Source organism: Muntiacus reevesi, chromosome 4 (genome assembly GCF_963930625.1).
Source record: "Muntiacus reevesi chromosome 4, mMunRee1.1, whole genome shotgun sequence".
NCBI classification, from domain to species: Eukaryota; Metazoa; Chordata; class Mammalia; order Artiodactyla; family Cervidae; genus Muntiacus; species Muntiacus reevesi.
Window position 1 is genome coordinate 93,153,497 of NC_089252.1, and position 25,704 is coordinate 93,179,200.

A 25,704-nucleotide genomic window follows, 5' to 3' on the forward strand; every position below is an offset into this window, starting at 1 on the left:
AAATACTAGGTATTTGCTCTCTTCTTTTTAGCAAGTTTATTTTAAACATGTGCATTTCTTTCTTCTTCTTCTTCTTCTTTTTTTATGCTACTTTGTTATTTTTTTTAACTGAAGGATAATTGCTTTACAGAATTTTGTGGTTTTCTGTCATACATCACCAAGAATCAGTCATGTCTCCTCCCTCCCGAAACTCCCTCCCCATCCCGCCCTTCTAGATTGTCAGAGCCCTTGTTTGAGTTCTCTGAGTCAAACAGCAATTTCCCATTGGCTGCTGATTTTACATATTGTACTGTAAATTTCCATGTTACTGAGAGAGTCAATTCCTAGGCAGGTTGATAGGAAGTCCGGGGTCCCCGAGGAGGAAAGAAGAGTCTGGAATTCTCAAGGAGGAGAAAAGGACAAACATCTTTTTTTTTTCCCCTCTATGTTCCTTAGTCTTAGTCACATAAAGTGTTGTTTTCTTTAAACCAGGAACTGATGGTTACACAACAAACAACTGGGTTTAAACTCTGTACTAAGGATTGTATAGCAACAATGTATGCTGCTAGAGGACAGTTTCTCCTTCCTGAAAACCTTCTGACAAATACTGTTACCCTAAAATGTATAGTATGTGAGTGGGTCTAGTAAGATCTTTACAACCTTGAGACATTCCTTTGATTTATTGTAATGACCAATTTAAAAGTATATAACTCCCTTAGACTAGCAAGGTGGGTACTCTCCATCCCCCTTCTGATGTCTGTGTCAGAAGCTTTCTCTGTACCTTTTCATACTTTAATAAAACTCTGCTACACAAAAGCTCTTGAGTGATCAAGCCTGGTCCTGAAGCTAAATCTTCTTTGGAGATCAAGAATCCAACACCGTTCATAAGCTGTTGTTCCTGTCTCCGTACATCTCACCCTCTCTTCTCCCCTCCCCTGATGTCCATAGGTCTGTTCTTTATGGTTTCTTCTTTGCTGCCCTGAAAATAAATTCATCAGTACCATCTTTCTAGATTCCATGTATATGTGTCAGTATACAATATTTAAAAGATCTGCAGGAGAAGCGATAAGCTACCCACTGCAGTATTCTTGGGCTTCCATTGTGGCTCAGCTGGTAAAGAATCCACCTGCAGTGCAGGAGACCTGTTTAATCCCTGGGTTGTGAAGATCCCCTAGAAAAGGGAAAGGCTACGCACTCCAGTATTCTTGCCTGGAGAATTCTACAGACTGTATAGTTCATGGGGTCGCAAAGAGTTGGACACGACTGAGTGACTTTTGCTTTCTTTCTATACGTTATTTATATTTTTCTTTCTGACTTAACTTCACTGTGTATAATCAGTTCTAGGTTCATCTGCTTCATTGGAACTGACTCAAATGCATTCCTCTTTGTGGTTGAGTAGTATTCCATTGTATATATGTACCACAGTCTCTTTATCCATTCATCTGTTGATGGACATCTAGGTTGTTTCCATGTTCTAGCTATTGTAAATAGTGCTGCAATGAACATTGGGATATGTGTGTTTTTTTTTTAATTTTGGTTTCCTCAGGGTATATGCCTAGCAGTGGGATTGCTGAGCCATGAGGTGGTTTCATTCCTAGTTTTTTAAGGAATCTCCATACTGTCTTCCATGGTGGCTGTGTCAATTTACATTCCCTCCAGCAATAAAAGAGGGTTCCCTTTTCTTCATGTTGTTAAGAGGGTAGTATCCTCCAAAGTGAGCTATAGATTCAGCAGAATACCTATCAGAATCTTAGCTGCCATTTTTGCAGAAACTGGCAAGCTCATTCTAAAATTCATCTGAAATGCAAGGAATAGCCAAAACAGTCTCTAAAAAGATCAAAGTTAGAGAATTTATATTTTCCAATTGCAAAACTTACTCTAAAGCTGCACTATTCAAGACTATTGAAAATACAAAAAAAGACTATTAAAAAACTATTAAAAATACAAACACATGGTGGCTAAACAACATACTTCTGAACAGCCAACAAATCACAGAAGAAACCCAAAAAGAAATAAAAATATGCATAGAAACGAATGAAAATGAAAACAAAACAACCCAAAACCTATGGGACACTGTAAAAACAGTGCTAAGGGGAAGGTTCATAGTAATACAAGCCTACCTCAAGAAACAGGAGAGAAATAAATAACCTAATTCTATACCTAAAGCAACTAGAAAAAGAAGAAATGAAGCACCCCAAGGTTAGTAGAAGGAAAGAAATCATTAAAAAAAAAATTAGGGCAGAAATAAATGCTAAAGAAACAAAGGAGACCATAGCCAAAATCAACAAAGCTAAAAGTTGCTTCTTTGAGAAGATAAATAAAATTGACAAACCATTAGCCAGACTCATCAAGAAACAAAGGGAGAAGAATCAAATCAACAAAATTAGAAGTGAAAATGGAGAAATCACAACAGACAACACAGAAATACAAAGGATCATAAAAGACTACTACTAGCAACTATATGCCAATAAAATGGACAACTTGGAAGAAGTGGACAAATTCTTAGAAAAGTATAATGTTCCAAAACTGAACCAGGAAGAAATAGAAGATCTTAACAGAACCATCACAAGCACAAAAATTGAAACTGTAATCAGAAATCTTCCAGCAAACAAAAACCCAGGACCAGACAGCTTCACAGCTGAATTCTACTAAAAATTTAGAGAAGAGCTAACACCTATCCTACTCAAACTTTTCCAGAAAATTGTAGAGAAAGTTAAACTTCCAAACTCATTCTGTGAGGCCACCATCACCCTAATACCAAAACCAGAGAAAGATGCCACAAAAAAAGGAAAAATACAGTCCAATATCACTGATGAACATAGATGTAAACTCCTTAACAAAATTCTAGCAGACAGAATCCAACAACATATTAAAAAGGTCACATCATGACCAAGAGGGCTTTATCCCACGGATGCAAGGATTCTTCAATATCCACAAATAAATCAATGTAATACACCACATTGACAAATTGAAAGATAAAAACCATATGATTATCTCAATAGATGCAGAGAAAACCTTTGACGAAATTCAACATCCATTTATTATAAAAAAAAAAAAAAAAAAAAAAACCCTCCAGAAAGCAGGCATAGAAGGAACATACCTCAAGAAATAGAAGTTATATATGACAAACCCACAGCAAACATTATCCTCAATGGTGAAAAATTGAAAGCATTTCCCCTAAAGTCAGGAACAAGGCAAGGGTGCCCACTCTCACCACTACTATTCAACATAGTTTTGGGAGTTTGGGCCACAGTAATCAGAGAAGAAAAAGAAATAAAAGGAATCCAGATTGGAAAAAAAGAAGTAAAACTCTCATTGTTTGCAGGTGACATGATCCTCTACATAGAAAACCCTAAAGACTCCACCAGAAAATTACGAGAGCTAACTAATGAATATAGTAAAGTTGCAGGATATAAAATTAACACACAGAAATCCCTTGCATTCCTACACACTAACAATGAGAAAACAAAAAGAGGAATTAAGGAAACAATTCCATTCACCATTGCAACAAAAAAGAATAAAATACTTAGGAATAAATCTACCTAAAGAAACAAAAGACCTATATATAGAAAACTATAAAACAATGATGAAAGAAATCAAAGAGGACACAAATAGATGGAGAAATATACCACGTTCATGGATTGGAAGAATCAATATAGTGAAAATGAATATACTACCCAAAGCAATCTATAGATTCAATGCAATCCCTATCAAGCTACCAAGGGTATTTTTCAGAGAACTAGAACAAACAATTTCACAATTTGTATGGAAATACAAAAAACCTTGAGTAGCCAAAGCAATCTTGAGAAAGAAGAATGGAAGTGGAGGAATCAACCTGAGTGACTTCAGCCTATACTACAGAGCTACAGTCATCAAGACAGTATGGTACTGGTACAAAGACAGATATATAAATCAATGCAACAAGATAGAAAACCCAGAAATAAACCCATGCACCTATGGACATCTTATCTTTGTCAAAGGAGGCAAGAATATACAATTGAGAAAAGACAATCTCTTTAACAAGTGGTGCTGGGAAAACTGGTAAAAGAATGAAACTAGAACACTTTTTAACACCATACATAAAAATAAACTCAAAATGGTTTAAAGATCTAAATGTAAGACCAGAAACTATAAAACTCCTAGAGGAAAACATAGGCAAAACACTCTCTGACGTAAATCATAGCAGGATCCTCTATAGCCCACCTCCCAGAGTAATGGAAATAAAAGCAAAAAATAAACAAATGGGACCTAATAAGGTGAAAAGCTTTTGCACAATGAAGGAAACTATAAGCAAGGTGAAAAGACAGCCTTCCGAATGGGAGAATATAACAGCAAATGAAGCAACTGTCAAAGAATTAATCTCAAAAATATACAAACAACTCCTGAAACTCAATTCCAGAAAAATAAGCAACCCAATCAAAAATGGGCCAATGAACTAAACAGACATTTCTCCAAAGAAGACATACAGATGGCTAAAAAACACATGAAAAGATGCTCAACATCACTCATTATCAGAGAAATGCAAATCAAAACCACAGTGAGGTACCATCTCATGCCAGTCAGAATGGCTGCTATCCAAAAGTCTATAAGCAATAAATGCTGTAGAGGGTGTGGAGAAAAGGGAACTCTTTTACACTGTTGGTGGGAATGCTAACTAGTACAGCCACTATGGAGATTCCTTTAAAAACTAGAAATAGAACTGCCATATGACCCAACAATCCCACTGCTGGGCATACACAATGAGGAAACCAAAATTGAAAGAGACACGTGTACACCAGTGTTCATTGCAGCACTATTAATAGCCAGGACAAGGAATCAACCTAGGTATCCATTGGCAAACGAATGGATAAGAAAGCTGTGGTACATATACACAGTGGGACATTACTCAGCTATTAAAAAGAATGCATTTGAATCAGTTCTAATGAGGTGGATGAAACTGGAGCCTATTATACAGAGTGAAGTAAGTCAGAAAGAAAAACACCAATATGGTGTATTAATGCATATATATGGAATTAAGATGGAGAAAGCAATGGCAACCCACTCCAGTATGCTTGCCTGGAAAATCCCATGGATGAAGGAGCCTGGTAGGCTGCAGTCTGTGGTGTCACGAAGAGTCGGACACGACTGAGCAACTTCACTTTCACTTTTCACTTTTGTGCATTGAAGATGGAAATGGCAACCCACTCCAGTGTTCTTGCATGGAGAATCCCAGAGATGGAGGAGCCTGGTTGGCTGCCGTGTATGGGGTTGTACAGAGTCGGACATGTCTGAAGCAACTTAGCAGCAGCAGTAGCAGCATGGAATTTAGAAAGATGGTAACGATGACACTATTTGCAAGACTGCAAAAGAGACACAGATGTAAAGAACAGACTTTTGGACTCTGTGGGAGAAGGCAAGGGTGGGATGATTTGAGACAATAGCACTGAGACATGTATGTTATCATATGTGAAATAGTTTGCCAGTCCAGGTTTGATGCATGAGACAGTGTACTCAGGGCTGGTACACTGGGATGACCCTGAGGGAAGGGCAGTGGGAGGGAGGGTCAGGATGGGGAACCATGTACACCCATGTCTGATTCATGTGAATGTATGGCAAAAACCACCACAATATTGTAAAGTAATTGGCCTCCAATTAAAATAAATTAAAAAAAAAAAAACAACCAGTATACCCACAGTTTAAAAACTTGTGTTGAAACAGTTTATTGTGTTTCCTGCTTTCAGTTTACTGTATTTTATTACTTGTCATTCACATACATTTAACTTTTATTCTGTTATTTTTTCCCCTCTTTACATTAGTTGTAAGTGGTGTGTTTTTTGTTTTTTGTCTTTTTTCTTTTTTTTTTTTTCATTTTGCTTCCTGGTCTTGATAACTACCATTTTCTGGAAAATAAGCTACTTATTTTCCAGAAGTGGACTAACCACATCTTACTTTACATTTTCTCTGTTTGCCATTCAATTTCTATTCATTTCTTTATTATAATGTGAATGAATCAAAAAACAGCTTTGTATATGTACTTTTTCTTATTACAGGGGTTATTTCTTCAATCAATTGGTAAAAAGAAAGTGTTAATGCTGTGTCAAATACTATGAAACATTTTCTAACGTTAGTGAATTTTGCCAAATTTCCTTCCATAAGAGTTTCTCTGTCATTTTGTTAAGTATTGTGTAACCAAGTATTAATAGCTCTCCACTCCCACTAACATTATGCCCACAGGATTTTCTGCAACCCCAAATGTGCAAATTCACCCTAAACCTTTGAGAAATTGGCCATGTGCCATTAAGAGGATGAGAGCAAGCATGAAATTGGTTATGAACAGATGCATTGCACAATTGATTATCCAAGCCTCTGTCTCTTCTATAATTAATCATAGGTTCTTTACAAGAGTCATGTTGCAGAGAAACCCACCACTTACAGAGCCAGGAAGGCACCTGGTATCAGGATAGAGGATAAAGATGAGCAGAGGCAGAGAAAACAGAATGTCATTTCAGAGCGAGTCTGTTCCTGTGGGCCCAGGGGCTTCAAATCATGGAAGTGCCCTGAACTGCTTCCTGTCTGAGAATTTGAATCATCAGACTACACACCTAGTCTTTTAGGGGGCTCTGTAATTCCTGAGGGAACCAGTTTCCTGGGCCAGGTCCATTAGACATTGTAAGTAAATTTTGGGAAACAGCCTTGCAACCCTCACCAAGGATTTTCTGTAGGGTACTTTCATAAAAGTAGTTTGGTTATTGGCCCAGTGATTCCACCTAGCCATAGTCATGCATGTTATATGGGAGCCCACAGACTTCTTTCAGGCTAATAAAGAAGGTGATTTTCTTCTTATGATGCGGATCTCAGTCTAAGACCCAGTTCTAGGTGGTCCACAAGAAATAAATGGTGATGTTGAATTGAACAGCTGGCATCTTTTGCAACATGAACTCGCAGGGAGACAAGCTTAAAGCAAATCACCAGCTGGCGTAGCATTCTAATTTCTGACAGATGTATTAATCACAAGTTTTTATTTCCATAGGCCTACACCCTCACCTCACTCCTGCATCCATAATTTATGTGCTTTACTTCATAGTTCACATTGGTGAAATATACAGGGTGGATTTAGAATTTAGAGTTGGAATTTCTCAATCTTTAAAGTCATTACATTCTCTTGTGTTTTTCATACTCAGTCCAGAAAAAGTCTGCATTTCTGCCATTAATATATCACTCTTTCCTTTTCCTCAGAGTTTGAAAGATCTGTGCCCCATATTTTTCCTAGCATTACAGTTTTTTTGAGAAGATTCTTGTCCATTAATTCCCATTTTTTATGAAGTGTCTTGTCCATCATTCCTCATGTTTTCAGAATCCACATTAAATCTACACCTTTAAAAAAAAAAAATCTACACCTTTGTATATATTTGAATTTCTTCTCCAACAATCCTTTTCTATAGCTTTTTTCTTTTTCACTTTGAACTTTTTCATATCTTCGTTTCATATCTGCCAACATAGAATTCTTTTAAAACTCTTAATATTGTAGTAGTAATCACTATAGTAATATTTTTAAGACACCTTAACTTATATTTTATTCATTTATTGCATTTTTTTATCATGTACTTCCTGTGTTCCCTGCATGCTGCTAAGCACTGAGCAGCCAGTGGTGAACAAAAAGTAGCTGTCTCCCTGTTTTCATGAAATTCATTGTCTTGTAGAGGTGCCAGATAAGTAGATAAGAATAAGATTTTTTAAAATTGTAACTACCATAAATATTCTGAAGAAGAGGTAAAGGATGCTGGGAGGGTGTATGAAAGGAGGATATAATCTGGTCTGAAAAGTCAGGGAAGTAAGTTTGAGAAAGTGACACTGAGCTGAGATAGAAAGGATAAATAGGGGTTACTTTTGTGAGTGAGGGAGTGGGGGGAGATAAGAATGTTCCAGACAGAGGGAAGAGTATGTGCAAATCTTATCATGGGAGCAGAGAGTGTCCATGACTCTGAATAAAGGCCACTGTGACTGAAATACTTGGGGAGTGTGATAAGAGATAAAGTTGGTGAAGAAAGCAGTGGCCATATTAATATTTGTTTTCATCCTAGAAGCAGTTACATTAATTTCAATTATCACTGTCTTACAGCAGCAAATGTTGATCATTTATAACCATTAGAATCATTCTCTCTGTTATCCATTGTGCAATATCCAACAAGTCTGAATTCAGATACCTGTATGGCTTAGTGGAGTTACTGGTGTTATTCTTGCTATTGGCTTGTGATCTTTCTTGCCCTTGATTTTGAAAGTATTATTTTAAAGTACCCAATAATGCTTTCTGATTCTGTATTTTCTGTACCTAATCATCTGTCCTAGTGGTGCCTGGCACAGTGCTTCATGCTTAGCCAGTGATCAGTAGATGCTTGCAGGGTGGTGAGGGAGAAAGAATTGAGCTTGAGGTTGCCAGAGGCCTTGTAGAATGCAAAATGCAAAAACCTCTCAAAGAGTCACTGAGAGAGCCATGTGCTAGTATCTCACAAATTTCTTTCTTTCTTTAAAAAAGAAAAAAAAAAAAACTTTTATTTAGAAAAGCTGAAATGATTGTATGCTAACTTGAACAGCTAGTTTGTTTAAAAAAAGGCCTTTTTTTTTTTTTTTTTGACTGCATCTCAAGGCTTGTGGAATTCAAGTTCCCTGACCAGGGATCAAACTCAGGCCTCAGCAGTGAAAGTGCAGAGTCCTAATGACTGGCCCACCAAGAATTCCCAAGACAATTCCATTTTTTTATATCCTCCAAGAGTTGGAATCCACTGAGTATGCTTTGTTCTTTCTTCAGTACTGGAGGAAAACAACAACTGATTTTTCAAATAGTAATTTGTTCCTCCCTTTGCCATGTTTAAAATTCTTATAATTCCTCAGACAGTTCCTTCTGGAAAAAGCTTTCCTCTTCTACTCCGGCCAGCCCCAGTGGGTTCACCTTTACATGCTCTGGGACTCTGACAGGAGGTAAGATGCATGAATGTTTCTTCACTGGGAAAAAATTTATGATGCAAGAAAAGAGAAAGAGAGTGGATCTATGAACACTCTTTCAGATTGAAGTATATTTCCCTCTAAATTATTACTACTTCTTCAGTTGACTTCTGCTTTCTAAAATGATTCCCCTCTTTTTAAACCCACTACATTGCCATTATCTGGGTTGGGTGTTGACCAACGAAATCAGAGTTGACAGTACACCAACCTGATTTGAACCTACCTCCTGTTATAGGAATGTGACACTCTGAAACATCAAACAGCATTGTGATAGATCGTTCACTCCTGTGTTGGAGATAATTGTTTCCTCAGAGTAGAAGGCTTTATAATAACTTGGCTAAAACCCAAGAAGCTTGTTAGGTTCATTTCAGATCTGCAGAGCTTCACAGAACGGTTTCAGTGTACAGGATACTATCATATGTGACAAGTCAACAGGTACTATCCCAGTCCTCACAAATCCCATACACAAATGTAGTTCTCATTCAAAGCAGATCTGATTTTTACTATAGTAATCAAACACATGGAAAGCTTTGGGAATGAATGTGAAAGAACTCTATAGAGGAGGTTAACAGTTGGTGTCTTATGTTTTGACCTAATTTGTTTAAGCAACTACATCTGTTGGAGGCCAAGTCCTGTGCTGGGTGCTGGAAATTGGAAGATGGCTCATTTCTTGCCCTTGAGAAGCTCACAGGCTAGTGATGAAGAAATAAATAGATCACTGTCATGAAATGTGGCAACTGTAGCATTAGAGGTATGTGTGTAATTGTAAAGAAGCACAAAGGAGGAGGACTGGAGCCTAGAGTAGAGCTAAGGTCATTTCTCAATGTAGTTATTAGGAACTGGATCCTAAAAAATGAATGGGTAAGGGACAGGACAGGTCTCGATAAGGACACGGAGAGCAGTGGGAAGTGAGTGTGTAAAGACACAAAGGAGTAGAAAGTGTCTTGTTTGAGGAATGACTAGTCATTCTGCATTCCAGAACTACCCTCTTCCAACAGGAGGAAATGCTAAACAAGTTGTTTGTAGGAAAGTTGTAAGCAGACCTAAGAAATTTGGATATTATAGGGCATTATGTGTCATTGAAAATTTCAGCCAGTGTCATGATCAAATACACTTTAGAAGAAGCACAAATGAGAGGGATCTGGAGGCAGGAGACCAAAATATAAGGCACATACTGTGACCAAGCAAGAAGAGGTGAGGGCAGGGCCAGAGTTAAAGGGGCACTATTGCTGCCCACCCGCCTCAATATCCCATGCAGGCAGAAGAGAGAAAGGTGTTCTGCTGTTTTTCTCTTTCTGAGCTCTCTGCCGCAATATACACATTTAGACTGTGACATGTGTTAGATTGCTCAGAGATTTGGTCAGTGTTGTTAAATTGAAGTGAGTTAATTTTCTTTTTTTTTTTTTTTTTTGAGTTAATTTTCTAAAGGAACCAGAATCAAACTCAACTAATCATGGACATCAAGGTTTTCAGTTCTCATCTGCAAAATGGGGATAATTTTAGAGCCTTCCTTGTAGGGCTGACCTGATAATTAAATGAGATAATGTCTGCCAAGCATCTGACTCTGTGCTGACCCACAGTAAACACATAGTAAGTATTATTTATCATTACTAATGGAGAGTTAATAAACATCTAGTCTGAGCCATTGAATACTAAGCCAGGCAATAAAGTCATGAGGAGCATGGGGCTTCCCAGGTGGCTCAATGGTAAGGAATCCACCTGCCAAGCATGAGACCCAGTTTTGATTGCTGGGTTGGGAAGATCCGCTGGAAAAGGAAATGGCAACCCACTCCAGTATTCTTGCCTGGGAAAATCCCATGGACAGAGGAGTCTGTCCATGGGATTTCATTCTTGGTGGACTGGAGTACAACAACTTAGCAACTAAACAACAGCAGCATGAAGAGAACAGAGACCTACTCTTAGTCTCATAGTCTTCCTGGAGAAAACAGTACATAAAGAAGTTATTACAAGAATGGGACAAGTTGAAATAAAGGGTATGGGGAAGGTGTTAGAAGTTATAGAAAAGAATGTTCCCTCTCTGACTAGAAGGACAAGGTGTAAAAGTTTTGGGAGAGAAGGCCATTTGCACCTGAGCACAAAGACGACATGAAAAAGGCATCTCAAGCAGTTGAACAGAGCCTTTGTACCCAAGCAGGTTCTTTGAACCAGCAGCATCAGAATCAGCAGCATTTGGAATTTGTTATTAATATAAATGCAGAGTCTTGGAGCCCACCTACACTACACCTAGAATCTGCTTTTTAGCAAAAACCTCGGGTGACTTGTGTCTGTCTTAAGAGAAGCAGTACAGAGGTGTAGTTGTGAAAATTAACCTGATCGCTATAGAATGTGTTACTTGCTGAATCCAAATGACTTATTTTAAAAATTAAAATATAATGGGTGAAAAATTGGTATTTTCCCTTTTATAATTAATTTTTGAGCTAGAGTACATTTCAAAAGGAACCTATATGCGTAACTAACCAATGGATCAGAGAAGTTCCCAGGGAAATTAGAAAATCCTTAGATGAATGAAAATAAAAAATAACTTATTAAACTTCTGGGAGACTGCTAAAGGAGTTCCTAAACTCTAACATAGGCATTTATTATAGCTGTAAATGCCTATATTATAAGAGAAGAAAGGTCACAAGTCAGTAACATAACTTTCCATAGTAAGACACTGGGGAAAAAAAGAGCTAACTAAACCTAGACCTAGCAAAAAGAAGGAAATTATGAAGAATGGAATGAAAATTAATTTTGAAAAGAATAGAAAAACAATAAAAAAATTGTTGAAACAAAAATTTGATTCTTTGAAAGATCTATAAAATTGATGAGTCTTTTGCTGGAATGATCAGAATGATCAGGAAAAGAGAGAAGACTCAAATTTCTAAAATAAGGGATGGTCACAGAGAGTCAGAGATGACCAAGCCATTAAGCACGACACAGGAATGATCAGTAAAGTTCAGGGAACATAGAAGGTACATAATATGTAAAATGTTAAATAAGTGAATGAAAAATGAGGTACAATAAAAATTAAGATAATTAATGGTATTATAATATTAGAGTTTTAAAATGACTCTATGTTATCAAATGGATGTGAAAATTTGAAGTAAACAGAAGAAAAATTCTGTGGGACAGGATTATTGGAGAAGAACATCAGATAAATATATTCTGGGATATAGATCCTTGTTAATGTGCGGAAGATTTAACATTATTAAGATGACAGCAATCCCCAAACTGATTTTCAGATTCAACAGAATTTTTATAAAAATCCCAACTGATGTATATGCGGATCAGTTACTCAGCCGTTAAAAAGAATTCATTTGAATCAGTTCTGATGAGATGGATGAAACTGGAGCCCATTATACAGAGTGAAGTAAGCCAGAAAGATAAAGAACATTACAGCATACTAACACATATATATGGAATTTAGAAAGATGGTAATGATGGCCCTATATACAGGGCAGAAGAAGAGACGCAGAAGTACAGAACAGACTTTTGAATTCTGTGGGAGAAGGTGAGGGTGGGATGTTTCGAAAGAACAGCATGTATATTATCTGTGGTGAAACAGACCACCAGCCCAGGTGGGAGGCATGAGTCAAGTGCTCGGGCCTGGTGGGCTGGGAAGACCCAGAGGAATCGGGTGGAGAGGGAGGTGGGATGGGGGACCGGATGGGGAATATGTGTAACTCTATGGCTGATTCATATCAATGTATGACAAAACCCACTGAAAAATAAAAAATAAAAAAAATAAAAAAATAAAAATCCCAACTGAATTTTTTTTACATAAATTGAAAAACTCAACTTAAAATGAAAAAGACTCAGAATACCCAAACAATCTTGAAAATGAGCAAAACTGTTGAAGTAATACTTTCCAATTTCAAAACATAATTCAAAGCTACAGTAGTGTGGTACTGGTTTAAGCATAGACATAGAACAATAAAATAGAATTGAGAGTCCAGAAAAAAATGTTATATGTATGGTCAATTGATTTTTGTTGTGAGTGCTAAGATAATTCAACAGGAAAAAAAAAGTAGTCTTTGTAAGAAAGGGTTTTGGGACAACTGTATATTCGCATACAAAAAAAATGACATTGAACCCCTTCCGAAATGAACTCAAAGTGGATTCTTGACCAAAATAGAAGAATAAAAAGTGTTATAAGAAAATTTAGGAGTAAATCTTCACAACCTTGGATCAGGTGGTTTATTTGACATTAAAAGTACAACTGACAAGGAAAAAAAAAAGATAAACTGGACTTCCTTAAAATTAATTTTTGCATATCAAAGGGCACTTATTTAAAAAGTGAAAAGACAGTCCAGAAAAGGACATAATATACTTACAGATTTTACACATATAAAAAATGATCAGAGGGGATTCCATGGTGGCTCAGTGGTAAAGAATCCGCCCACCAGTGCAGGAGACGGGTTCAATTCCTGGTCCAAAAGGATGTCTCATGCCGTGGAGCAGGTAAGCCTGTGCACCACAACTATTGAACCTGTGCTCTAGAGCCCAGGAATCACAACTGTTGAGTCCACACCACACAGCAACTGCTGAAGCCCTCGTGTCCTACAGCCGTGCTCTGTAACAAGAGAAGCTACTGCAATGAAAAGCCCACGCACTGCAACAAAGAGTAGCCCCCACTCACTACAACAGGAGAAAAGCTGGCACAGCAATGATGACCGAGCACAGCCAAAATTAAACAAATAAAATAATTTTTACATGATCACAGTAGATAATGATTTTTTTAGTGATCATAGGTAAATAATATTTTAAAAATAATTTTTAAATGATCATAGGTAGATAATAGTAAATGTTGATAAGAATGGGGAGAAATTGGAGCCCTCATCCTTTGCTGGTAAGGATATACAGTGGTATAGCCACTTAAAAAATTTTTTCTGAGTTTGTTTTTTTAAAAACAGCCTGTTCCTCAAAATATTAGAAATGGAGTGACCGTGTAACCCAACAATTCCATTCCTGGGTATATACCCAAGATAACAGATACTTGCACATGAATAATTGTAGGAGAATTATTCATTATAGCCAAGAATCAGAAACAGTTCAAAAACTGTTCAGTTGATAAATAGGTAAACAAAATGTCATCTATCCTAGAATGAAATATTATTCAACAGTACAAAGGAATGGTGTGCTGACACATCATGATCACTGAAGTATCTTGATCAGTACCACTGACACTACAGCATAAATGAACCTTAGAAGTATTTTAAAGAACCTTTTGCAGAAGTTATTAAAAAGCCAGTCACAAGGACTACATACTGTATGGCTCCATTTATATGAGAGGTCCAAAATAGATAAATCTATGAGTTGGGATAGATTAATAGTTACCGAGGGCTAGGAGAGACTGGGAAAAATGAATGACATCTAATGGGTTTGGGATTTCTTTGGGGGTGACAGAAATATTCTAATACTGATTGTGCCGATGGTTGCATAGATGTAATATGCTAAACACCATTGAATTACTGTATACGTCATTTGAGCAAATTGTGTGATACGCATTCATTTCAGTTCAGTTCAAAGAGTCATGTCTGACTCTTTGTGACCCCATGAACCACAGCACGCCAGGCCTCCTGTCCATCACCAACTCCCGGAGTTTACTCAAACCTATGTCCATTGAGTCGGTGATGCCATCCAACCATCTCATCCTCTGTCGTCCCTTTCTCCTCCCGCCTTCAATCTTTCCCATCATCAGGGTCTTTTCCAATAAGTCTGTTCTTCTCATCAGATGGCCAAAGTATTGGAGTTTCAGCTTCAGCATCAGTCCTTCCAATGAACACCCAGGACTGATCTCCTTTAGGATGGACTGGTTGGATCTCCTTGCAGTCTCAAGGGTCTCAAGAGTCTTCTCCAACACCACAGTTCAAAAGCATCAATTTTTCGGCACTCAGCTTTCTTCACAGTCCAACTCTCACATCCATACATGGCCACTGGAAAAACCATAGCCTTGACTAGACGGACCTTTGTTGGCAAAGTAATGTCTCTGCTTTTTAATATCCTATCTAGGTTGGTCATAACTTTCCTTCCAAGGAGTAAGTGTTTTTTAATTTCATGGCTGCAGTCACCATCTGCAGTGATTTTGGAGCCCAAAAAAATAAAGTCTGACACTGTTTCCACTGTTTCCCCATCTATTTCCCATGAAGTGATGGGACCAGATCCCATGATCTTAGTTTTCTGAATGTTAAGGTTTAAGCCAACTTTTTCACTCTCCTCTTTCACCTTCATCAAGAGGCTTTTTAGTTCCTCTTCACTTTCTGCCCTAAGAGTGGTATCATCTGCATATCTGAGGTTATTGGTATTTCTCCCGGCAATTTTGGTTCCAGCTTGTGCTTCTTCCAGCCCAGCATTTCTCATGATGTACTCGGCATAGAAGTTAAATAAGCAGGGTGACAATATACAGCCTTGACGTACTCCTTTTCCTATTTGGAACCAGTCTGTTTTTCCATGTCCAGTTCTAACTTGCTTCCTGACCTGCATATAGATTTCTCAAGAGGCAGATCAGGTGGTCTGGTATTCCCATCTCTTGAAGAATTTTCCAGTTTATTGTGATCCACACAGTCAAAGGCTTTGGCATAGTCAATAAAGCCGAAATAGATGTTTCTCTGGAACTCTCTTGCTTTTTCGATGATCCAGCGGATGTTGGCAATTTGATCTCTGGTTCCTCTGCCTTTTCTAAAACCAGCTTGAACATCTAGAAGTTCATGATTCACATATTGCTGAAGAGAATTTTGACTTGGAGAATTTTGAGCATTACTTTACTAGTGTGTGAGATGAGTGCAATTGTGTGGTAGTTTGAGCATTCTTTGGCATCGCCTTTCTTAGGGATTGGAATGAAAACTGACGTTTTCCAGTCCTGTGGCCACTGCTGAGTTTTCCAAATTTGCTGGCATATTGAGTGAAGCACTTTCACAGCATCATCTTTCAGGATTTGAAATAACTCAACTGGAATTCCATCACCTCCATTAGCTTTGTTCATAGTGATGCTTTCTAAGGCCCACTTGACTTCACATTCCAGGATGTCTGGCTCTAGGTGAGTGATCACACCATCATGATTATCTGGGTCGTGAAGGTCTTTTTTGTACAGTTCTTCTGTGTATTCTTGCCACCTCTTCTTAATATCTTCTGCTTCTGTTAGGTCCATACCATTTTTGTCCTTTATCGAGCCCATCTTTGCATGAAATGTTCCCTTGGTATCTCTAATTTTCTTGAAGAGATCTCTAGTCTTTCCCATTCTGTTGTTTTCCTCTATTTCTTTTCATTGATCACTGAGGAAGGCTTTCTTACGTATTATAGCTGCATAAAACTGTTTTTTAGAAATACATCTATATGAAATAAGTTCTTATTTTGATGTCTGTGAACCTCTCGTCTAGAGCTATCTGTCCAGTCTAGGCTAGTGGCTGCCATATTAGTGCAGATAGAAAACATTTTCCTTCTAAGAATGTGTTATAGAAGCACTGGTCTGGAGCACACACTGTAGAGTATTCACCAGATCCATGAAAACCTGAAAATGGAGGATAGGAAACGTTGAGGATACTTGTCTTTTTCTGGAAAGAGGTGCATGTCTTTCAAAGAAGTTAAGTACCGAAGTCAGGAGATGCAGTTTCAATCTCTGGGTCAGAAAGATCTCCTGGAAAAGAAAATGGCAACCCACTGCAGTATTCTTGCCTGAAGAATCCCATGGACAGAGAAGCCTGGCAGGATACATACACACAAGTACCATTGTGAACATAGCATTTTCTTATATCCCTGAACTGAGCTAGTAAAATATCAAAGTAAATTCCTACTGGTCTTCTACTGCAGTGAAATTTCATTTTATTTGAGGCCCTGAGTAGTTTACTAGCTATTGTAGAATCTAGAAGCATAATTTTGTTAAATCTGCATTGCTTTTACCTGCGAAACCAAAGATTCCATTAAAATCTCCTTAAAGTATTATTTCTCTCACTCACGAAATCAGAACATAGAAATTATTATGACTCAAAGCAGTAAAAATTATGCCAGAGGCAGTACTTAGTGTGGGTCAGATGGACATCGATCCACAAAAGAAAGGAAAAGCAAAGGTCATATTGAATTTTATCTGACAAGAAAGTCATCATAGTGATGAGTGATAATGATGAGAACAGGCACAATGGTGGAGGGCCCTAGCATGGATAATTGGAGGAATCTCTGACTGCATTCAGGAGGTCTAAGTGCCTGAGCAGAGCCCCTCTTTAGAGTCTTGTGCTCTAGAATAAAGGTGAATCCCAGGGGGATCCCTGAGAACGGTCATGGCAAATCACACATTTTTGTGGAGATGCAAAGACATAAAACTGGAACTCTTTGATTTCATCTGGCATCCAGTTCGACCACCAGCTTGGCTGAAAAAAATTGAAATCTGCCCCCACAGCTGTCCCTACCAGTGTTTCTGAAATATCAACACCTGGCACTCCACAGTTGCTCTTTCAACGAGGAATTATTGCTTAAGCACAACCACACCAAGCACATGTGACGGTGGCTGACAGATGGCTTATGTCAAATTCTCCGGAGATAAAAATGTAACCCCTCCTGAGTCGACAGCACCGATGGATCCTCATACAGAGTCAGTGTCTAGTCCAGGCCAGCGGTGGTTCTGTCTGAGAAGGTTTCTGCCTAGGTCACACACCTCTAGCTTTTACGTCTCAGTGACGGGAAGCCACTGTCACTGATGGCAGCCTTCCTTCCCTCTAAATCATACCACCAGGAAGACCCAGACTCTCAGGTCAGATCTGCAGCCACTAGGTTTGCCAGTGGCATCAACAGTAGTATCAGCAATTCCTAACAATGCCGTTTAAAAGGGTAAAAATGCTTTTTTCCTTTTGTCGTGATACTCAGGTAATATTTGAAAGTTCTCAAGAAACCACTGTCTGCCTTCTTTTTCCTTCAGATTCTTCTTTAATCTGTTAACATGGCAGAGTAGTTGAAAAGATGAACTATAAGACACTTAGATGTGAACCTGAACTTTGCCACTCTAGCTATGTGACCCTGGACACATACTCTGTTATTCTGTTTTTTAATCAGGAAAAATGGAATAATAATAGATGCTATTTTAAAGGGTGAAAGAATCAAATGTTGTGATTTAAGTACGATTCACAACAGTGCCTGGCTAAGTGTCAGAGCTCTGGAGTTGAGAAGTTGAAGTTGTACTAATCGATTTCCATATATTACCTTACTTAATCTAAACCTTAATGCCAATGGATAAACTCAGAATTATTCGGGAAAGAATGTCTTCTGATGTTATTTTTTAAATAAAAACCATATTAATATGGAGATATGTACGTGGGATTCTCCAGGCAAGAATACTTGAGTGGGTTGCCATGCCCTCCTTCAGGGATCTTCCTCACCCAGGTTGAACCCACATCTCTGACATCTCCACTGGCAGGTGGATTCTTTACCACTAGTGCAACCTGGGAATCCCTGTGTTTCTTAGTAATTTTTATGTTTGTTTACCTGTTTTCATGATACTTGGAAGAAGTAACCTTTTTCCACCAATTAGGTTCTCTCATCCTGTCTGGTGTCAGCTACAAATTGGCACTTACCAAGAGCATTGCTAGTGACTGAACAGCAAAGGCATTTGTCATGTGCTTTTATGTAGAACCTTGCTGCTATAGCTGTTGACCTTCAACAACCCCTGAGGGAGTTCAGGGTGAAGTGAGGCGCTCTGTGCTCCAGGGAATCTGGTGGGACAGGTCTTTAGATAGTTGGTTGTTTTTAGGGACAGATTTTATTATCTCAATCCTTGCATCTTCTCATATGGAGAGAAACACTAAATCCCTTCATGGTGACATCAGATCCTCATGACTAACAAAAAAACCTTTTGAAAAATGATTACTTAATGGTAATGAACTCACCCTTCACCAAAACCTTATATATTGACCTTCCCCTACTGCCACTTTGGAGCAGTCTCTCAGAGTTATCTGAGGTGCTGCCTCCCAGGCTGCAGTCCTCATTTTGCCCCAAATAAAGCTTAACTCGCAACTCTCAAGTTCTGCATTTTTTTTAGTCAACACTGGGAATTTAACTGCAAATAGAATCGATCAGAATCATTTGATATTTAGCCTTTCACCTTGTGAACTGGTCTTTCTGCTCAGCTCAAGGCCACTGACCACAGAATTGACAAATGATGTCAGTATATTGCAGGAGTAAGCTCTAGAACAAGGAAAAAAGAGATCAGGAGTAGCATTAGGAAATCTATGGTTTGGGTGGCTTTTGTAGGTCAGAGGAGTATAAGATGAGAAAATATGTTGAAAAGACAAATAAATATATTTTAGGACTCAAACTGTTTATTTCAACTGAGAGATATCTTTTTCCTTTGCTCTTCTTTAGTGATACAGCTAAGTCTTGAAACCATGAAGTTTGAACAGTTGCCAACAAAATAATCAAATAAGCTTTATGATTAATTTTGCTTCAACACAGAGTTCCTTTGAAGACCCAAATTAATGTAAAACTCATTTATTAATAGGTAAGAATTAAATTGCACTTGTTGCTGACATCCTTGGGGTTGGTCCATAACTAGATTTCAGTTAAATAACAGAGGAGTTCTCTAATAATCCTGACTTTTGGAGATCTCACCTTAAGTGGTAAGATCATTACAGGTAGCATATGAAACATACTATAACATGCATACTCTGAGACTTCAAGGAGTCATGTTGGAACTCAACTCCAGCTTACCAATCCATATAAGGAAAAAGTCTTTATAGAAAGAAGAGGTCTTAGGGTGCATCTACACAATTCCTCAGTAATTTCTAAAGCTTATCTTTTTTTCATTTAGAACCTTAAACTCTGGCTTAGAGAATACTCAAAGACCCTTCACTTCTTAATATTATAGAAATGAAATAAGCTCAGAGAGGGGAAGTAACTTACCCAAGGACACATACTCTTTTCATGGCTGAGCTGGGTCTGCTGGTAAGGTCCTCCTGATTCTTGACTCAGTGCTTAGTTCAGTTAATGAAGGCTGCATAGAGAGTTTGGGGGGACATTCCTAATGTGCTATCTTTCTATATAAAATATGACCACATCAACTTTCATCAGCAGATTTATTTGAGGTTTTTTTCTTTTTATTAACCTTGTTGTTTATCCATCCTGTATATTACCAGTATGCATCTGCTAATCCGAACTCCCAATCCATCTTTCTCCCCCAACTTCCCCTTAGCAACCACCAGTCTATTCTCTATGTCTCTGATTTTGTTTCTGTTTCATAGATAGGTTCATTAGTGTCATATTTTAGACTACACATATAAGTAATATCATATAGTGTTTGTCTTTCTGACTTAGTTCACTTAATATGATCTCTGGTGGATCCATTTGCTATAAGTGGCATTATTTTGTTCTTTCCTTATGGCTGAGTATTCCATGTGTCTGGAGAAGGAAATGGCAACCCACTTCAATATTCTTGCCTGGAGAATCTCATGGACAGAGGAACCTGGAGGGCTACAGTCCATAGGGTCACAAGAGTTGGACACGACTTAGTGACTAAACCACCACTATTCCGTGTATATATGTATGTGTGTGTATATACACACATACGCCACTTCTTTTCTTTATCCATTCACCTGTTGATGGTCCTTTACATTGTTTCCATGTTTGGCTGTTGTGAGTAGCGTGTGAGCAAGTTTCTTTGAATCCTGTCTAAACTCCCCTTTGTAGCCAACAGTGTGCTTTGCTAAAATGACTTGAGATAAATGTCGTTCAATATTAACTGGTCTATAGAATAACTGAGTATATAATTTTGGTGTTCCAGTTAGAGTAATTTGGTTACAAGCAGCAGAAACGTGGAGGCTTAGGCTCAAAATGAATTTGTGGAGGCAACAATGAAGAACAACACTCAGAAAGGCGCTCATCAGGGTTCTGGAGATCCAGGTAGTAGAATGAATTAACACCTTCTCCAAGTGGGTATGCAGTTTATGTTGATATTAATGGGCTTTTTGTTTGTTCTTTATTTTGAAAGAGTTTTGTCCTTGGATTGCTCTGCTCAAGATTTGAATTCCCAAGAGAATGACTCCAGGTGGTATAACTCAAGCCACTTGTCTGCCCCTTGACATCAAAACAAGACTGAGAATCTTGAGAGTAGAAAGTACTAGACACTTGAGAGTAGGAAGTATTAGACAGAAGTTCAGAATGCCATTACCAATGGAGGAGGGTCCTGGGCAACAAAATCAGCACCACCACCCTTGGCTTCCTTTTAGGGTGGTCATCCAGTTCTCTTGGTGAGGCCTCCCAAGGTTCAGGCATCTTTAGTTCAAATGTATCTTTTAGACTTCTTGTAGCTCAAATGGTAAAGAATCCACCTGCAGTGCAGGAGACCCAGGTTTGATTCCTGGGTCCTGGAAAGATCCCCTGGAGAAGGAGATGGCAACCCACTCCAGTTTTCTTGCCTGGAGAGTCCCATGGACAGGGGAGTCTGGTGAGCTACAGTCTGTGGGGTCACAAAGAGTGAAACATGACTGAGTAACTAACACTACTGTCTTTTAGAAGATAACACATGAGACTTCCCTAGTGGTCCAGTGGTTAAGAATCCACCTGCCAGTGCAGGGAACATAGGTTCAACCCCTGTCTGGGAAGATGCCACATGTCACAGAGCAACTAAGCCCTTGCTCCACAACTGAGAAGCCATCGTAACGAGAAGCCCATAAACAAATAAATAAACATTTAAAAAGAGAAGACGACACCTGAGGAGAGGGGCCACGTTTTTGTGTGTCATTTCTGTCCTTTGCCACCACCCTTCTCCTTTCTGAGCCACAAAAAGCACTTACTGGTCCCTTAATATTTTATTGATTTTGGACTGAACCACTTCAACTGAACTCACTTTCCTGTTGCTGTGAGTCGGCTCATGATCTCATGGAATATGAGAGCTGGGAGAACAACTTTGTGGATAGTTGAAGTAAATGTAGTAGAATCTGCCACGCCATGTGAAAGCATAGCAGTTAGTGTGCTGGCACCATCATGATTGGTGCCAGGAGGAATGAAAGGCACTTGTTCTACCCCCTTGTTCACTGCAGCATTAATCACAGGAGCCAAGTAAGGAAACAGCCTGTGTCTGTCAAATGGCCTTATTTCTATCCATTGGATAGATGGATAAAGAAGATGTAGGATGTGTGTATGTGTGAGAGAGAGTATGTGTGAGAGCATGTGTGTGTGTGTGATATTATTCAGCCATGAGAAAGAAGGAAACCCTGTTGTTGGCAACCAGATAGGTGGAACTTGAGGCCATTATGCTAAGTGAAGTAAGTCAGGCAGAGAAAGACAAGTATTGTATGATTTCACTTACATATGGAATCCAAAAAAGCCAAGCTTAGAGAAACAGAGTAGAAGGTGGGTTACCAGGAGCTGTGGGGTAAAGGAAGTGGGAAATGTTGATTAAAAAGTGCAGACTTCTGTTAGAAGAGGAGAAGTTCTGGACATCTGAGGCACAACATTGTAATTATAGTCACCAGTGCTGAATGTATGTTTGACAGTTGCCAAGAGAGTATATCTGAAATGTTGTCACCAGAAGTAAAGGGTAATTGTATAACACAATGGAGGAAAGTGTCAGTTAATGCTGTGGTATAATCACATTGCAGGTTTATCAAATCAGTACATTGTATGCCTTAAAATACACAATGTTGAATGTCAATTATATCTCATTCAAACTGAGGTGGATGGGAAAGCATGTGTCCTAGAGCCAGATTACCCAAGTTTGAGGAGGTGCTGCCACTAACCAGCATGTAACATTAGGCAGGTTACCTAAATGCTGTACCTTAAAAATGAGGTTAAATAATCATCAATTTTATGTTGTCATGAGGAATAGACAGTTTAATATATGAAGAGTGGTTGATGGTAACAACTTTGTTACCATCACCATTATTGGGAAATGTCAGATAACACTGACATTTTGTTGAAGATGGGTGGCTTTTTCCAGCTTTTGTGGCCCTTGTTAGAAGGGTGACAGAAGATTGATTGTAACATAAAGACAGTGTTTAGCAATTTAGTCATGTATTCAGTAGCATTGAGTAATGCATTCAGAATTTGTGCTAAAAATTTTTTTTCTTTGTGTCTCTTAAACACTTCCTCAGAAGTTGCCCTTGCAATTTTCACTTTCTTTATAAATACAAAACTTCTGAGCACACTCAGCTGAACTCAAGAGTCCACATTTATTTCTAAGCGCTTGAATCTGCATTTATAATGGCTACACTTTTAATCAGGGAATTGTCTTGTGGTTATTCACTGCCCATTCATCAGTGTGCCTCCTTAAAAGGTTACAAATGGTGGTCTCTTTCAAGTTTCAAAGAGGCCAGTTTAATCTGGGCCTTCTGTGGCTTTGTTAGGGAAATTGAATGCCCAGAGTTGTTCTTTGGCTTTCCCCAGTTGCTCAGAGGTCGTGGGAAAGGAGATGTGAGAGCTTCATTGTGATCCATCATCGCCTTACGAAATCATCTGTTCTCAGGGCACAGCGTTCTGACTGATGGCACTCACTTTCTCTGCTTCTCTGTGAGCCGACCCAGTGGCAAGTAAAGGCAGCAGTGACTCTGAGCAGGAAAGGTAATACGTGGTCACACCTGGGGTTGCACCTGTCCCCACCTGCTTGTAAGAGTTGAGCTTTACTGTGTCTGCTTCAATGCAGCTTCCTCCTTCTTTCCTTGGGTCTTTACTTTTCCTGCATCAGCAGTACAGGCTAACATAGCTGTGTCAGTTAAACCTTTAAATCCATGTTAGACAAAGCACAGCCCCTTCTACAAAAAGGTGCATGAATGGCCAGGTGAGGGTCTATGTCCTGCAGATGTTAATGCCCAAGGTAGGTTTTACACGATGAACTTCATTACACAGTAAATGTTCTTATTCTCTAGGAATTGATGTTAGACACACTTAAGTCTTTTTGTTAGTGATTAGCATGGAAGGGAGGCTTCCTTGAGACCCAAAGAGGGAGGAAACTTTGACCTTAGAGGCAGAAAAATACCTAGAAAGTATCTGAGAAGGATATCTGGAAAATGTGTCCAGTTGTGACAACTGGAGAAATGCCTCCATGCTCCCAGAGAACAACTGTCTTCTCTTCACTGTGTATTTCATACATCTTTCAGCATTTACTTTCAGCTCTGTGTGTCCTCTCTGTGCAAAGCCCCTGGGAAATAGAGTCAGATTCACCCCTGATCCTGTCTTCGTTTGTCCAGAGAAAGTTGATGAGAAGGCAAGTAAACTAATAATTGTGTAAAGAGGTTAGAGTCTCCCTATTCCTTGGGTGGTCCCTTGGGCAGCTGTTAGAAGTTTAGAAACTCAGACCCACCCAGAACCTACTGAGAATCAGCATGTTTACAAGATTCAGAGGTGATTCACATGCGCATTAAAATGCTGTCAAAGGCATGCACAGTCTACTAGGTAAGAAAACACAAATTTGTATGTTATTTATGAGACTCTTGTCAAAAGTCCAAACCCTCTTAAGGTTCACATTCCCCAGGTTACAAACATCTTGCTCACTGAAATGGTAAACAGAGTAACTACTTTTTGTATTGCACATTGAAGGTTTTACTCCATGCCAAGAATTTTACTGAGCAATTTGGATATTATATTGCTTAATCTTAGCAACTGTACTATCTGGTAGGTCTTTACTGTCACCATTTTAAAGAAGAGTAAACTGAACAAGACGTTTTTAATTTGTCCAAGACCATAAACCAGTAAGAATCAAAAGTGAAAATCAAATGCCAACCTGTGTGACTCCAGCACCCATGCCCTCAACACTATGCATACTGTCTCCCCAGGGTAAAATATTACCTTTAAAAATAAGGTGAAAAATGTGCTTAATGCCACTAAATTGTACACTTAAAACGGCAAATTTTACATTGTGTATATTTTGCTACAGTAAAAAGAAATGATCAAAAACCAAGACTATATACTCACACAGAATAAAATGTTTAGAAATGTTCAGAGTTTCCAAGTCCCTCTAGACTCTGATTCACCAACCCCCTTTTTCTAAAAAGTAATGAAATAAGCCAAAATTTATGAACTTTGCCCCTTGTTGACCACATTTGGAAACCCTAACTGTGTACTGCTCTAACCATAGATCATCCAAAGTCCTCATGTACCATTTTCAACATAGACGTTGAACTTGTGGTTACCCTCTAATAGGCCACAGTTTTGAGATATTCTTGTAGGTCCTGCAAAGTACAGAACTTTTAAAGAAATGTCATTGTTCTTTATTCTATCCTTATATACCACTATGAAAAATCCTGTTGAAAAACAACCTTTAAGTGTCATCTTCCCAATCCTAAAAGCCTCCTAGAGTGGTGGTTTCAGAACACAGACTGTAGAGTTCAAATCTTCCATCTGCTGCCTTTTATTTGAGTGATCCAGGACAAGTTTTAATCCTTTTATATCTCTCACCCCCCAATCTCGAAAAAAATAGTAAGATATAGCTTCTGGAGTGGTTGTGAGGATTAAACAAAATAAAACAAGTAAATGTTTTTGTAGGAAACCTGGTCCATGCAGGGCAAGCATTGAATATATGCTTATGTTGATGATGAAGTTGGTAATGATGTTCAGATTTATTCAGAGTCTGAAGATTTTCCTGAATCATTTTGGTGTGGCATCTCGTGCCATGCTGTCTTTGATAATCCATGCTCATGACCATGATTTCTGTGTTATCTTTATTATTTACAGAATGAGCCCCTTTTCAGAGGTATAACTGAAATGTGCCCAAATGCATATATCAGTATTTAAGGTGAATGATCTTTGAGTTTTGAAGTATGTATATACCCATGT

At 38.5% G+C, this 25,704-nt stretch overlaps 1 non-coding gene across 1 annotated transcript; it reads right to left on the reverse strand.

The window, feature by feature from the left end:
- Nucleotides 1-8,838: 8,838 nt before the first annotated feature.
- Nucleotides 8,839-8,964, reverse strand: LOC136168084 (small nucleolar RNA SNORD22). Its single transcript, XR_010663238.1, has one exon. It is a non-coding gene; the product is annotated as a small nucleolar RNA SNORD22 (small nucleolar RNA).
- Between the last annotated feature and the right edge of the window lie 16,740 nt (nt 8,965-25,704).